Genomic DNA, 16,136 nt, shown 5'->3' with positions numbered 1-16,136 from the left:
TCAGTTTTAAAGTTTTGCCTGATTAGGTCAGGCCCACTCAGGATAATCACCCTTGTTAGGAACTCATAGTCAACCAGTTAGTGACTTTATATCTGAAATTTTTATTTTGCACATAATGTTAACTACGGTAGTGCTATCACATCATATTCACAGGTCCCACACAAAGGGATGAGATTACACAGGGCACATACACAGGGGGCTGGAATCTTGAGGCTATCTTATAATTCTGCCTACCACAAAATGCATCTTTGTGAGGGAAAAACAGAAAACAAACCAAGAACACACACTGTCTTTCTTCAGAGAGGACCTCGGAGGCTGACAAGCATGGCTGCCCTTTGTGGTTCTGGATCCCCTCCTCTCCTGCTGCCTCTCTGTGTAATCTTTTCTTCTCACCTCTAGGGAGCAACACCTATAACCATTCACTTATGTAGAACAAGCTGTTTATTCCGCACAAGGGAAAAGTCTACCTAATCAAAGTCTACGTCTATAAGGATCTGAGTGATTAAAAAAATAAATAAAAAGGAAACTTAACCATTGTGGGCGGGGTGGGGCAGACAAGCCTTCTCCCTCCCAGACACTTGTGGTTTCTGTGGTGGCTTTGAGTCTACTCAGGACTTCCCCCAGCCTACATGACACCTTTGTATACCTTAGGAAAAGGTGGTCCCTCCTGGCAGACGCAGTCCCTGGGGCATATGGACTGACAAGTGGAGCAGGAGCTGGACTTCAGCTCACTCTCCCCTTCAGAAAACTGGCTTGGGGGTGGGGCGCGGTCTCTGGAGCCTTCTATCCCACATTCTTCTTCTAAATTGCACACCATTTCCCACCTTTTCCCCCCTTCCAAAAACAAACAAACAAACAAACAAACAAAAACAAAAAATCTTCAGTCATTGGTTTTCTCCACCTTCCCTTCTTGAGAAATTCTATCCATAGGAGGATAGAAGTCTGTCTCTGTGTCAATGACTCAGATTTACACCTCCAGTCCCACCCCGCTTCCTCAGATCAATCCCTTGTCAAAATATCCTGAGTTTCCTTCACACGAGTTCATAGAAGGCACATCATCTTCCCCCAATGCCAGTCTCAGACATTCCTAGCTCTGTCAGTAGAGATATCATTTTCCCTGTTATCCCATCAACAAACCTCAAAGTCACCCTCGACCACTCCCTCTTTCTCTCCACACAGGCTGCCTGCTCCTTATTTGCAGGACCTGTGTTAAATGTCCTTTTCTTGTCAGTTTCTCACACTGGTCCGAGACTTTAGCATCTCCCATCTGCACTGTTTCAAAAGATTTCTGCTTACAATCTCCTTTTCCTCTCCCAATGGTTCTCAACTGGGGGCAATTTTGCTCCCCCTCCTTTCCCCCAGAGGATGTTTGGCAATGTCTGAGGACACTTTTCATTATCACCACAGAGTGGGGTGCTCCTTCATCTAGTGGGTAGAATCCAGGGATGCTGCTAAACATCTTGCAATGCACAGAAGAGTCCTTCAAATAAAGAAATATCTAGCCCAAAATGTCAACAGTGCTGAGACTGATAAACCCGGCTCTATATGTATTCCTCTAAGCTTCCTGAATGTTATAGTCTGCTCCTTCTTAGGAAAATGCACTTTGCATGTATTACTTGGCTAAAAAAAAAAATTGTTTCCCATTTTCTATATATGCATGTCTTCCTCTGCCCAAGACACCCTCCGTCTTCCATTTCTATTCCAAGAAATCTTCCCTTTCCCTTTAAGCCCAGAGCAAGGTGTCCAGCCTGTGTGCCAAGCTAGTTTCCATTTGCCCCCCCATGCCCACTCTCCACCCTTCTTGCTCCTGATCTGTGCCCTCAAACTGCATCTCCTGTCCTTTGCCCTCCAGTTTCTGGTTGGGACCGGCCTGTAGGAGGCATCAGCAGGTGACTATTGGTTCGGTATCTATACTCCAACGCTGATCCTGAGCTTCCCAACCCCCTCGCCTCTACGACTTCAGCTCCTGTCAAGCATCCCCTCTTCCATGGCACCAGCTCCAGGTAAAACCCCAGTGACTTGGTTCCTCGCCCTGCCCCTTCAGGCCTGAGAGTGGTTAAGTGGTAACTGCTTGACACTACTGCTAGTCCGTGACCTCTCCACTGTGATTAGTTCATTTAACTCCGCCCACATCTATCAGTATTTTCTTAAACTCTCTAAGTTAATTCATTCGCGTGTTCCATTTGCTTCCTGTGGATCCTCAATGACATGTTATCACTTGAAGACTGAACATTTGCCTTTCTTTTGGCTCATATGCAGAATTTATAGTTGAGACTCCTCCTGTGCCGTTAGCGATATGCTGCGACAGAGCTGTGATCCATTTTCATCTAGTATTCCCCGTGTTTCCCAAACGCATTGCAAGTGTCGTGGATTTGGGGCTATTTAATATATCATTTACACTCTCTTGCCAGAGTGCTTCGCTCAATGTTTACCAATGAAAATTATGAAAAGATCACCTAATTCCATAAAATGCTCTGAATTTAAATTAGTTTTTTTTGTGTTTATTTGTTTTGTTTGTTTGCTTGTTTTGTACCACAGGTATTTGGGGTGACTCGAACTCAGTAACTTTTCTATGATGTTTTTAAAAGTGATTGAGGCATGGACTTTGTGACTTGAAACTTTCTGGCTCCTGGTGGCATTCTGTGTGTTTGTAGCTGCTGGATAAGGTACTGAAGTAAAATCGGGCATTTCTGCACTGGCTTCCTCCCTTGAAACTCAGATTCTCTCCTTTGAAAATTCTTTTCTGGGTTATTCTATTGCCGATCTGCATGGACCAAGTGTTCTACTTGCTTCCTCCCTAAGTCTAAAATTTAATGCTGCATTGTGCCCAAACATATGCTTCATAAATGCCTTTTTGTCCCACAATTCACCTCGAGTTTTTGTTTAAATATTTAATGATGCAGAAATTGGTGCAGGTGCCTCCTTAGGGAATCATGGGCAAGTACAGGGATATAATCAAGTAGTTTGTGGATTATACTTATTTATTTATAACTCTGATTTGAAAAGAACCAGCATTATTAAAGGGGATATTCCCATCTTACAGAAACCGTATCCTTAGGAATCAGGGGTAATCATTCTTAAGAAAAGTGGGAAACTCCAAGTTATTACCTAGAATTACTGCTTCTTGTTCTTCCTGTGTTCAAAGGTTGTTTGTGTGAGCAATTAAAAAAGCTATTTCTTCTGCACTCTGCTAAACATGTCTCTATCTGCCTACTTCTATTGTGGGGTCTCAGTTTGACCTCATGGCTCTGATTATTTTCATGCCAAAAATCCACACCCAAGTTCCATTTCCTTTTTACCAGAAGGATAAAGAAGAGGAATGGAGATGAGTGGTAGGCATTCTGCTCCACAATCCACCTTGATGATTTCATGGAAAGACTTGGAAAAAATGAAGCAGAATAACCTAAGCAGATTCACATTAAGACTCTCATGGATCTTAGGCACTTTTGCCTTCTTGGTCTCCTTCTCCATTACAAATATGAAAACTTATGTTTTACAACTGTGTTGACATATGGCAAATACATGAACATTCTATATTAAAACATTTTTGTGGACCCCTAAAAATATTTTGGTTCTTAAGCACTGCCTGTCTCATCTACCTAATGAATAAGTCAGCCCTGTAAATGAGCAATGGGAAAAGAAAGTAGCTTGATTCCATTTTCGTGCTCTAAAGATACCTGGATTCCAATCTATTCTTCATGATACCTAAGTCAGGAGGTTATTATCATAAATAAGGTGAATAAACAAAGTTCTTCCCCTGAGAGGCTGGGGTGTGGTGGGTGGGTTGTGGAGGGTCTGCTCACTATGGACCATGAAGCTCAGCCACCTCCTAGATGTGCACTGCTTATCTCTTTACCTGTCCCATACATCTTCTCTGCATGATACAGATGGTGTTACAGTCTCTAGTCCAGGAGGGTCCAGAGTGATAATCCCATTTCGCAGATGGAGAACCTAAGGCATGGTGAGATGAGCCTGGGTGGCTTGTCCTTGTGCAGATTCTAATGCCTTGCTGCTTTCTTGACAGCAGAAAGAAGAAACATTTAAAATAAAATTTTCCAACTATACAAGCGATATTGGTTCATTATTAAATTTTGAAAATAAAAGAAATTGAGAGATTAAAAAAAACAACCACCTTTGAAAATCTTTGTCTCCTAGAACCAACCACTGCCCGCTACCCCATAAAGTTGTATGATAAATGGATGACCCCCACCATAGGTAGGAAAGAACTATTTGTGCTCCCAGGAGCTGCCCCAGAGTGCTGGTTGTCGCTGCCATTTCTGCCTGATGACACCTTCAACTGCAAAATGGTTGGATTTTAGTACACCGTCTTTCCAATGCTTATAAACTACAATGTTAACCAAAGAGGGCAGGTTGCAAAATTTACATACTGTATGATCTCAGTTGTATAGGAACATGGATAAAATTTTTAGGAAGGCTAAGGATGATTAGGTCAACAATGATATTAGTCTACAGACGCTCCTGTGTGAGTGGATGGGGGGACAGATGGGAGGACAGCTTTTTGGAGGGATGGTAGCTTTTCAGCACCACATAAACCCTCTCCCGCAGGCAATTGCCTATGCAATTTCCAGGCTTTCTCCTGTGAATAATATTGTGGCTGTTTATATTTCTAGAAGAGGACAAAGGGGACGGTGATCTCTCCATGTTTGAACCCCAAATCTTTGGAGATAGCTGTCCTCCCTCATCTCCTTTTCTCTGTGCCCATGAAGCAGCAGTTTCTGTGGTCTCCTATTTGCATTCGAAGCTGGCAGTAGGTTTTCCCTGTCATCCTCTTGGGAACATAATTCTATTCTCTACATAAAAGCAAGGATACAATTAAAACTATGCATCAGAGAGCAATCAAGGGAACTAACAACTCCACTTTACTGTGAAGAAGATGCCAGTGAGCGAGGGCAATTTCTGCAGCAGTCTCTCCTTGTGGTACTCACCAATGTGAAAGAACAGCTCCTGGTGCCTCTGCAGACACTTAGAAGCAGAGCCTTCCCAGCAGGCAGGAGTCTGGCTCATCCCAGAGAGATGGGGATCCACACACAAAATATTTTATCATCCTCAGTGGGTCTGGTCCAGTGTCTTACAATGTTTCCCTTAGTTCTAACCTAAATCCTGCCTACTAAGGTTTCATCCCATATCTGTTTTCCTTGACGAAGACAGAGAACATTGGCTCATGTGTCCCCATCTGATAACCTTCTGAAACTTGCTGCTGGGTTTCTTCTAAAATGCCCTATTTCATGTCCTGCATATTAGAATAATATCAGGTTAAGAAACTGAGTCTAAATGGTACATTCAATAATTTCATTTAACAAATATTTCTTTGAGCACCTCCTATGTGCCAAACAGAAAAGAAATAAGAAGGGGACACAGGCTGAACCAGAGGTCATCATGTGCTATTTAAATGCTTCGTTCAAAGGCTCCAGGAACTCTTTTGGTTTTTACAGTGAGCTTTGAAGGCAGATGGGTCTGGGTTGATTCCACTTGCTGTTTATGTTGCCTAGGGCAAGCTTGCTCACCTACCTGACTCCCAGTTTTGTTAACCTCGAAATGGAGATAATAATACTCATTTCAGAGGTTGTGGAATAAATAAAATCATTTAAGTAAAGCACAATTCCTAATAATGCTCTGTAAATGCTGCTCCTTCATTTGGGTTTTATAATGATTTGGTGATAGGGAAATCAGAGATATTGGGTATAATATGAAATTTGCTTTTATTTTTAAAATGTAAATTTTTATATATATTGTTCATCATGTGGATTAGCTCTAATTCCATATTGGCTTCCTACAAACTCACTTACAACCTATTATTAATATGCCAACATTTACTTGCCCAACAAATACTTCTTAAGTATCTTTTATGGTACAGTCAAGGTATGCCAGGGGAATAAAAAACACCATTCATATAAGCTTGGTTCAGACGTGATCAGGAAGAGAAATCTGCTAGAAAGTAAATTTTATATGGAAGGAGTTTCCAGGACAGAGGAAGATGGGCTCAGAGAAGCACAGCTGCCAGCAGAGATACTTCTTAAATGCTGGCAGAAAAACTCCTAACAAATGCTTGACTACAGAAGAATCCTGAGAGCCTGGAGTTGCCTCTCATTCTTGAATTGCCTTTATTCTGGGAAGCAAGCAGAGTGCTGTGTCAATCTGCTAAGAAGGAGGCAGAGTTATAAATAGGATACGTGCTGGAAATAGGAAATAAGATGAAAGATGGCATTTGGGATTTTCACGGCTCTTCCACCCTTAAGCAGAGGGAGAAAAGCCATCCAGTTTTGGTGGGGGTAAGAAATTCAGGAGCCATCGTTCCGAGAGAAGTGGAAGGGAGAGAGGAAGTGGAATGTATAAAAGTGGTGAAAAGTGAGGTGGTGGGAAGAATTGAGTGAGATGTGAACAGAAGAGTGGGAAGGTAAACTGGCCCCTTGGGCAGATGAGATGAAACCAAAGAGAAAAAGCCAGTGCTAGGACAAAGAGAGAAGATTTATCTAGCTGGAGAGAAACTTGAAATAGTAAGATAGTAATACATGACCAGAAAGAGGGATGGGGTAGTAATATAATTAACAAGCTTAAGCCATAAAAATGGAATTAGGTAGAAGGCTGATATGACTGGGAAAAGGTGTTCTAACTATTATTGAGGGAGACATTAGTCTTATGAACTGCCTACCTGATTTTAATCTGTTTACTTATATAGACTTCCTTTTCTTTATTCATGCAATGATGGATATTAGACTCTGTGTTTTAAAAGCAGCTGCCTGGTATACAAGTCTACATTTTTCTAAATTGAGGTCTAATTGATATACAGCATTATATCAGTTCTAGGTATACAACACAATGATTTGATATTTGCAATTCTACATTTTAATACTTGGAGGAATGCTTGTGGTGGAGAGAATAGTGAACTCCTCAAATTTTATTTGTCCTATAATAGGAAACAGCTCTCATGGAGAACATCCAGCTTAGGTTCTAGATGAATAGATAGCCTTAAGTCCTGGTCTAGGTAGAGTATGTCTCCTTTTTGTATTGCAGATTCATGCCTCTATCATCTCTTTGTATTCTAGAGGTGCCAAGTTTGGATTCGTGCTGCTTGAGTCAGGAGCTCCAACAGTGTAAGACCATACAAGAGGGTTTTTAGTAATTACCCACCCATGATAAAGTAGGAAGGAGGCCTGTAGGTGACATAAAATGGAGGCTCCTCAGGGAGATCTGGAGGGAAACAGTATAACAGTGCTCTGCAGAGGAAATTAGATGTACCTACCTAATCTTGCAAGTAGGAGGCATGAAACTGTAGGTATGGTTCTGCTTCATTCTCCTGAAGCGATAGGCCTTCCTGAGACCAGCACAAGAATTTGAGGGAAGTGTTCAGAAGTATACCATGAAATAGTATTGCCTATATGCCTTAATCATGAACAGCCATGTGATATACAGGCACTTGCATTCTTCGACCATACAAATTACATTACCTATTCACCTCGAGGCAATAATGTGTCCTCCCATTGGTCCATGAGCATTACTAAGGTTGTTTCATTGGCCAGAAGTCTTTATAAAGATTATCTAAGTTACCTCTTACTTCTGCTCTCCCCTCCTGCTCATCTCCCTCCAACCCTACCCTGAAAGAGCTAGTATGCAAAACTCTACCCCACTGGAGAGATAAATTAAATATAATCAGTCTTTTTACTTTGTCTATTAGAGGAATTCTGAAATAGCGCAAAACCCTATAAATTTCCAACAATAGCTATAAATCCAGGTATTGGGTCACTGGATCGCTGTCTGGTTGGACCCGTATGCCTTGGATGTTGGAAATCCTGGTCTGGGAAACAGGGGAGTCATTACTACATCAAGGGTTGTTAAAGTACACTTTATGTCTTTCGGGTTGAATGTGGGTCTTGGTCAGAAACTGTTCTTGTGGGAAACCAAGGTCATTACCAGCAGGTAGATTGTCCCTTCTGTTTCGGGTGTTTAATTAATGGCAAAGTGTGGTGTTTCAGCAAACTGATTACTACCATAACCTTTTAGAAAGAGGCAAGCCCTTCATAAGGATGGATTGATGGCAGGGTCAGACTGAGTATTGCTCATGATTAGAACTTTATTTGAGTTAGGGCAGCAGCAGCATCTGGGAATCTGTCAGGCATACAGGGTCTCAGGCCGCATGCAAGCCTTATCAGATCAAAGCTGCATTTGACAAGATTCTTGAGGGGTTTGTATGCCCATTAAAGTTTAAGAAGCGTTAGGTTATGGTGTTCCTTTTAAAAAGAATGTAAATGTCTCTTCTAGGGAAGTTAGTCAGCTAATATTAAGATAGTGAGATTATCCTGGCTTTTCCAGATGACCCAAAGTGATCACAAGGGTCCTAAAAAGTGGAAGAGGGAGGCATAAGAGAAGGTCAGAATAGGAGAAGATGTGAGAACTAGACCTGATCTTACTAGCTTTGAAGATGGAGGAAAAAAGCCATGAAGTCAAGGAACGTGGGTGACCTCTAGAAGCTGGAAAAGGCAAAAAACAAAAAACAAACCAAAAAACCCCAGATTCTTTCCTAGAGCCTCCAGAAAGGAAGTCAGCCCTGCTGACACCTTGATTTTTGCCCAGTGAGACTTATGTTGGACTTCTTACTTACAGAACTGTATGACAGTAAATTTATATTGTTTTAAGCCACTGAGTTTGTGGTACATTGTTATGGCAGCAATAGGAAACTAATACACCACACCAGCAAACAGTCAGTTTTTCATTTAGAATATGAAACACACACAAACAAAAACTATGTTTGTATGTATGTCTGTGTGTGTGTATGCATGTGTGTATATATCTATCCATCTATCATCTGTCTATCTTTCTATCTCTAATTTTTTTTTTTTTAATATCCTTTGGAATTCAGGTGCACATGCTTGAGTTAATCCCATTCTCAGTTCATGGAATAACATCATCTATCCATGGAAGAACCCTCTCTCTTTTTAAGAAAATTTTATTATATTTTATAGTTTTTTTTTCTCTTTCCTTTCCTTCCCTTTCTCATCCACCATTCCTAATCTCACTGCCCTCCTCCCATAGACATCCACTCTTTATATTTAATGTAGTCCTTCCAATCCATCTGATGAATGCTTATCTAGATATATGGGCACCCTTACAAAAATATACAAGGCTGTTTTTATGTGGTCATGTAATACGTAAATGGAATTGTGCTATAAATTTTATTTTGTTTTTACTCTTTTCTCTCAACTCTGTTTTTGAGATCAGGTTACTTATGTAAAAATCTAGTTCATTGTCCTATTGTACATACAACCCATGTTTTATTTGTACATGCTTTAGAGATGGACACCTGGCTGCTCCCAGCAGTGTGGCAGTGAACTTCCTTAGGTGCATCTCCTTGTGTTTCCTGGAAGAATTTCCCTAGGTGCATATACCCAGGGGTCAGCTTGCTGGATTTTAAGGTACTTTATTGTTCTTCAGAATCGTTGCACCAGCAGAGGGTGAAGGCTCTACTTACCCAATTCCTTACCAATGCTTGGTAGTATCTGACCCAAAAAGCACATAGAGCTGTGGGCAACAGCTAGCTGTGAAAGGAAGTATAGATTATTTAGTGGAAACCATGCTGTGAATGCAGAATGGGCAGGGATAAATTAGAAGATTATTCTTGGAGAAATAGATTCTTATAAGAAGTGACAGATGGGCTGGGAAGGTGAAAGCTTTCTAGTAGGATGTAGGCAGAGCTTGCAGGGGTTCAGACCGATCACCATCAAGTGGTCCTTATGGATGGAGGAGATCTCTTCTCTTCTGAACAAAGCACTCAGTTCAGTTTGTTTCCAACCTCCCACTCGCCCAAGGAAAGAGGTCTTTTCTGAACCTCCCTGGGAATGTGAACAGCTCTCAGCTTCCAATTTCACTTCTTCTTTAACTCTTTCTTTGCTGTTTCACAAATTTATGCAACTTAATACAATTTTTTAAATTGACAAGTTTTCACAGATGCATATACCTAAGAAATTACCATCACAATCAATGATCAATACATAGCAAATTTCCATTATCCCCTAAAGTTTCCTTGTCCATGTTTGCAGTCCATCTTTCTGTCCCTAACCTCATGGAACCACTGATCTGTTTTCTGTAGCAATATATATAATTGCTGAATAGTAGTATTCCATGGTATGACTATATCACATTTTGTTTATTTCCTGGTTGAGAGACCTTTGAGTTGTTTTCTGTTTTGGGCTATTCTGATTAAAGTTGCTATGAATATTCATGTACAAATTTTTGTGTTTGCTTTAATTCTCTTGGATAAATAGGAGTTCAGTGACTGGATTAGATGACAGGTATATTTTTAACATTTTAAAAAACTGCCACACCCCACTTTACATTTCCAACAGCATTGTAAAGAGTTGCCTTCCAACAGTTGATATGTGGTCAGTCTTTTATTAAATTTTTTTGCCATTCTAATGGTGTGCAGTGCTATTTCTCTATGATTTTAGTTAGCATAATGATTAGTTCTCAACACCAACTACTGATGTCGAGCATTTTTCATATGTTTATTGGTCATTCGTATAATCTTCTTTGGTAAAGTGCCACTTCAATTTTTTTCCCATTTAAAAATTATATAGATTGTGTTTTTATTATTGAGCTGTAAGAGTTCTTTATATATTCTAGATATAAGTCCTTTGACAGATACATGTACTGCCAATATTTTCTCTCATTCTGTCGTAAACTTTTCATTTTTTAAAGTGTCTTTCAAAGAGCAATATGTGAAAATTTTGATTAGATTCAATTTATTAACTTTTTGTTTTATTGTTTGTGCTTTTTGAATATTAAGAAATATTTTCCAACCCCAAGGTTGCAGATTTTCTCCTGCATTTTCTTCTAGAAATTGTATAGTTTAAGATTTTATACCATTTATGTATAATCCTCCTTTGATCTCTGAAATCCTTGGGTCTATAGGTTTTCATGGAAGGCTCAGAAGTATTTCTTTTCTTTAAAAAATTTCTTTTTCGATTACAGTTCACATACATATTATATGAGTTTCAGGTGTACAACTTAGTAATTTGACATTTTTATATTTCACAAAGTGATCAACCTGGTAAGTTAGTATCCAAAGGAATATAGTCAGTAATATTATAATAACAGAAGTATCTCTTTTTTATCCATCATGGAAATAAACCTTAAGACTTAGCAGAGTCCTTTGATTAGATCATCAGCCATTTGGGCTCACAGCAGCACAAATATACAAAAGAAAATTTAGAAATTTCACTGAGAGGTTCTCCGTACTTAGGTACCATAATGTAGAATATAACTAGTTGTCCTATCTGGAGTCCAAATAAGATTCATATTCCTCTGAAGAAAAGTAGGCAAGGGTTCTAGGAGCTGATTTGGCTAATGGAATTAGGAAGGTGTTTTTGTTCAGGCACCTGGAGAGTAGAGGAGGATCAGGAGGGAGCAAGGTGTCTATTCTGGGCATTCATGATGAGCTAAGTTCTAACAACTCAAACTGAAACTGAGGGATATGATTTCACAACTGATGCTGTAAGGCAGAGGAGCACAAAAGGATGTGCCACCTGGGCATCCAGGGAGAGTGCCTTACAGAGGTCTTCTTCCCCACTTTATATCAACTCAGCATTTAACCAGGGAAAACTGGAATATATGGCTGCTTTGGTACTGTGGGGGTTTATAGCTCTGGGAGCTCTAAGAGCCACCAGCCTTGGCACAGACATCAGTATGGTTGCAAATAAAAAAAAATAAAAATAAGCGAAGACAGAGATGAAAAACAGGAGAGAGATTCTTGAGTGCATGAGAGACTCCCCTTGGGAACTCTTAAAAATGCAGGAGTGGAGGGTTTGTGCCACTACTAAGATGGGAAATGAGACTTGGGTAAGCTTCAGGTACAGTTATGATGGAAATGACTGGCTCAAGTGAGTGCTATTGATTACTTATTAAGGAGGAAGACAGGGAAAGGATAAGCATGGCATGTTTTCTGACTGTTGCAGCCACAAAAAAGTGGAGGGCTGACAAGTACAGGAAGTTACCTGAACTGTATTCCCTAAGAGGGTCATATGTTTAGGATCTGACTCATTGATTATTATCCTTACTTAGTATTGCTCTGAGGTGTTGGTTTCTCTGAGGGCTAATTGGCAGCAAGGTTTGATGATATTTAAAAAGGTATTCTGGTGTCAAAGTACTGTCTCTCAAATTATTTAGATATCTCAAAGGAGAAAATGTACTTTATAATCCACATAACTTTAATGACGTGATCAAATTTAGCATCACTACTAGTGGGACAACCTGATATTATAAACCTTCTGCTGGGGTATATTATGTAGTACACAGCATTGCTTATGAAGTATTCTTGCAAGAAGTAGATCCAATCAAGCTTCCAGGCCAGCACTGTCTAACAGAAATATAATGTTAGCTATATGTATAACTTAAAATTTTCTAGTAGCTACCAAAAGCACAGGCAAAAGAAAAAAATAACTAAATTGAACTATATCTAAATTAAAAACTTCTGTGCGTCAAAGGACACAATAAACAGAATAAACAGGCAATCCAAAGATGGGGGAAAAATATTTGCAAGCTATATATCTGGTAAGGGATTGATATTCAGAGTATAAAAAGAACTCCCACAACTCAAGGACAAAAAAAAAATACTACATTAAAAAATGGGCAAAGGACTTGAATAGACATCACCAAAGAAGATATTCAAATTGTCAATAAGCATGTGAAAAGATGCTCAACATCATTAACCACTAGGGAAATGCAAATCAAAACCACTATGAGATTACACCCATTAGAATGGCTATTATCAACCAAATAGAAAATAACAAATGTTGGTGAGGATGTCAGAAATTGGAACCATTGCTGATGGGAATGTAAAATGGTGCAACCTCTCTAGGAAACAGTATGGCATTTCCACAAAAAAATTAAACATAGAATTGCCATATGATCTAATAATCCCACTTCTGGGTATATTGCCAAAAGAACTGAAAGCAGGGACTTCAATAGATATTTGTATAACCATAAGGTAATACATGTGAACCAAGGTATCCATGTTCATAGCAGCATTACTCACAATAGTCAAATGGTAGAAGCAACTTAAGTGGCCATCAGCGTATGAATGGATAAACAAAATGTGGTGTATACATACAATGAAATATTATTCAGCCTTTAAAAGGGAGGAAATTCTGATATATACTACAAAATGAATAAAACTTGAAGATATTATGCTAAGTGGAATAAGCCAGACATCAAAAGACAAATACGATTCCACTTATATGAGGTACCTAGAGTAGTCAAATTCATAGAGACAAAAAGAAAAATGGTGGTTACCAGGATCTGGGTGGAGGAGAGGATGGGGAGTTAGCATTTAATGGGTATAGCATTTCAGTGTGGGGAGATGAGAAAGTTTTGGAGATGGATGGTGGTGATGGTTGCCCAACAATTTGAATGTACTTAATGCTACTAAAGTGTACATTTTAAAATAGTTGAAATGGTCAATTTTATTTTGTGTATATTTTACCACAATAAAAAAGCTATAAACGGCATTCTTGTAACAATTGTGGATAATTAATATTATGGAATTCTTATAAACTTTCTTAGGTGAAATAATGATATCATGGTTATAGAAAACAATGTCCTTATTTTGAGGAGATGCATTCTAAAGTATTTGGGGATAAAGTGTCATGATATCTATGACTTATTTTCAAATGGGTCACACACCACACATAAAGATAAAGCAAATGTGACAAAATGTTAACAATTGATACATTAGGAGGAGCATATACATGTGTTCATAGTTTTATTCTTATAATTTTTCTGTATGTTTGAAATGTTTACAGTAAACATGGGGCAGGAGGGAGAAGGTGGCTGGGAGACCTTAAAAAATGCCCAGTCTTATCTCCAAACAAGGGACATGATCTTCTCTCTCTTCCTCATAAAGTTCCTAAGGAAAATATATGCAAAAGGAACAATAACAAAGGAAAATAGCTCTTCAACGAGCTTGTGTTTGGAAACTAAGTGCCTCTCTCTTTGTTAGGTGGCTGAGAGCACATGGGCTAGGCCAGAGGTTTACCTGTGCCTCTCCTTCCTCTATGTATAAACCCAAGTTTGGGGACCTTCTTCACGGGGCAAGACCCCACAGAGATGAAAGTACAGCAGCGAGCATGAGAGAAGAAACTGTGAGCCATATGCCCTCTTCAGCAATACCAAAGGAAGAGAAAGACAGGGGAGTGGTACAGAGAGGGCCACCGTCCTTTACTAAGCAATGCCCACTCAGTGTCCTAGGATCTCTTCATCATATTGATATGACTTCCTGAGGTGCAGAAATGAGGGGCCTAGGGAGAAATAAAGATGGTTTGAGTTCCTTCTCTTCTCTGGGGCAAAGGGTGAATGGATAGAGACTCTTAGATAGTCAATAACTGAAGTCCATCCTTCTACCATGTAAATATCCATAGCACCATGAATGGTATGTGCCATTGTCTTTAGAGGAGTTGTGAAAAAAATTTGTAACCTAGAGAGGTCAGAATCAAGCGAAGCAGCAGTAGTATTGTTGCTGCCTTCCCTGAAGCTTTGTCCAGCAACAGAGATGTCAACAAGAGGAGAAGGTACTTTGAATTAAAATGCTTAGGAGCCTGGAGAGAAAATTAAAAACACCAATAATGACTTTTATTAAGGGCCAAAGAATCATGATGTAACACTAATAAAAGAAGCACAGCTTACCTAGAGTGATCATCTTCTACTGACCCTTCTTAAAACGCTATCTTTCCTTCTCTTTATTTTCTATAATATGACAAAATAGAGGTTCAGACCATAGGTATAATACAGGTCCTGTAGTTTAGATACTGTGAGGACAAAGTAACTGGGTTCTCTTTGGTTTGAATTGTTGACATTATTACTCCCAATTTAGCCACATCTGTAATATTTTACAATAAAGATGAACTCATGGTAAGAAGGGTAGCAGGTGAGGTTAGGGGGAAAGTAGTAATCTCTTAAAGCAAAACAGGCAACCTTTGACTTCCAACTTAACTGGATGGTCTCAAGTTGAACCACCATAAGTTGAGTCAACTACAACTCTGGTTGCAGCTTTCAGTGCCTTTAGCTAAAGTAGTTGCTTGTTTCAAAGGCATATAGACCTACCTCATCTAATCAGGCACTAGTCCATTCTGTGTTGCTGTTACCATTCCTCATAATTACTTAACATCAAGGGACTTGGCATGGCAAGGAAGTCAGATATTTGTAAATAGGTATTTTCGATACAGACTCAGTGGCTCCCTGGAGTTTCATGTACTACCTTTGGGGGAATGTGGCTTTCCTTTAACTTCAGCTGTTGAGAAACACGGATTATAATAAGAAATATTACTGATGTGGAGCCATAAAAAAGTCTGACAGCCACTGTATCGGGGGAAGAAGAGGAGGAAGTCACCTTTATTCTTGGTTCAGTTATCTTCTTGGCCTGGGACTATGGACTCAAGGTCATGTTCAGCACAACCCTTCACCTCAGAAAAAGTTGAAACATTTGCTTAGGGAGTATGGATACAGGTAACTTCCTTCCAACTTGGTTTTCCCATCTGGAAAAATGGAGTGAATATGAGACATACTAAAGCAGACCTATATCTCTCAGGCTTTGTCAAGTCAGCATCCTCCAGATATCTTCCAATCACCAGTGTCTTCATTTTGGTGCTGGAGGACTTTATCTGGAACTCTGGAAGATCACTAGGCCCAAGATACATGGAAGTTCAGAAGTTCTAGAAAATTAACTTCATGCCCCCTGAGCATCCTTGAACCAATAGAGTGATGGGAGATGATGTATAAATATCCCAGCAACCTTATCCCTTGAGTGGGATAATTCTGAGATGTGTGTTTTATCCTGCTTCCCAGCAGGATTAAACTATAGTTGTCCACTGTATAGTTGGTTTCATAATTCAGTTTTTATTGGCTGTCTTCCCCTCCCTGCCTCACTGCTTCACTCTCTTACTGGTATTTCCTTGGATTAACTCCCAAATAAACTACTTGTTCTTATACCCTTGTTTCAAGGTTAGCTTCTGGAAGATTCCAAACTAAGACAGTTCTCTAGTATAAGTTAGCATCACTAATCACACTTTACTGCTAAATGAGACACTCTCCTCTTCCTCCTCTTATTTCTTTCTCCTCTCATCCAAAGCAGC

This window comes from Rousettus aegyptiacus, unplaced genomic scaffold, assembly GCF_014176215.1.
Source record: "Rousettus aegyptiacus isolate mRouAeg1 unplaced genomic scaffold, mRouAeg1.p scaffold_m13_p_4, whole genome shotgun sequence".
In the NCBI taxonomy this organism is placed as follows: Eukaryota; Metazoa; Chordata; class Mammalia; order Chiroptera; family Pteropodidae; genus Rousettus; species Rousettus aegyptiacus.
Note: the sequence above shows the minus strand (reverse complement) of the source record.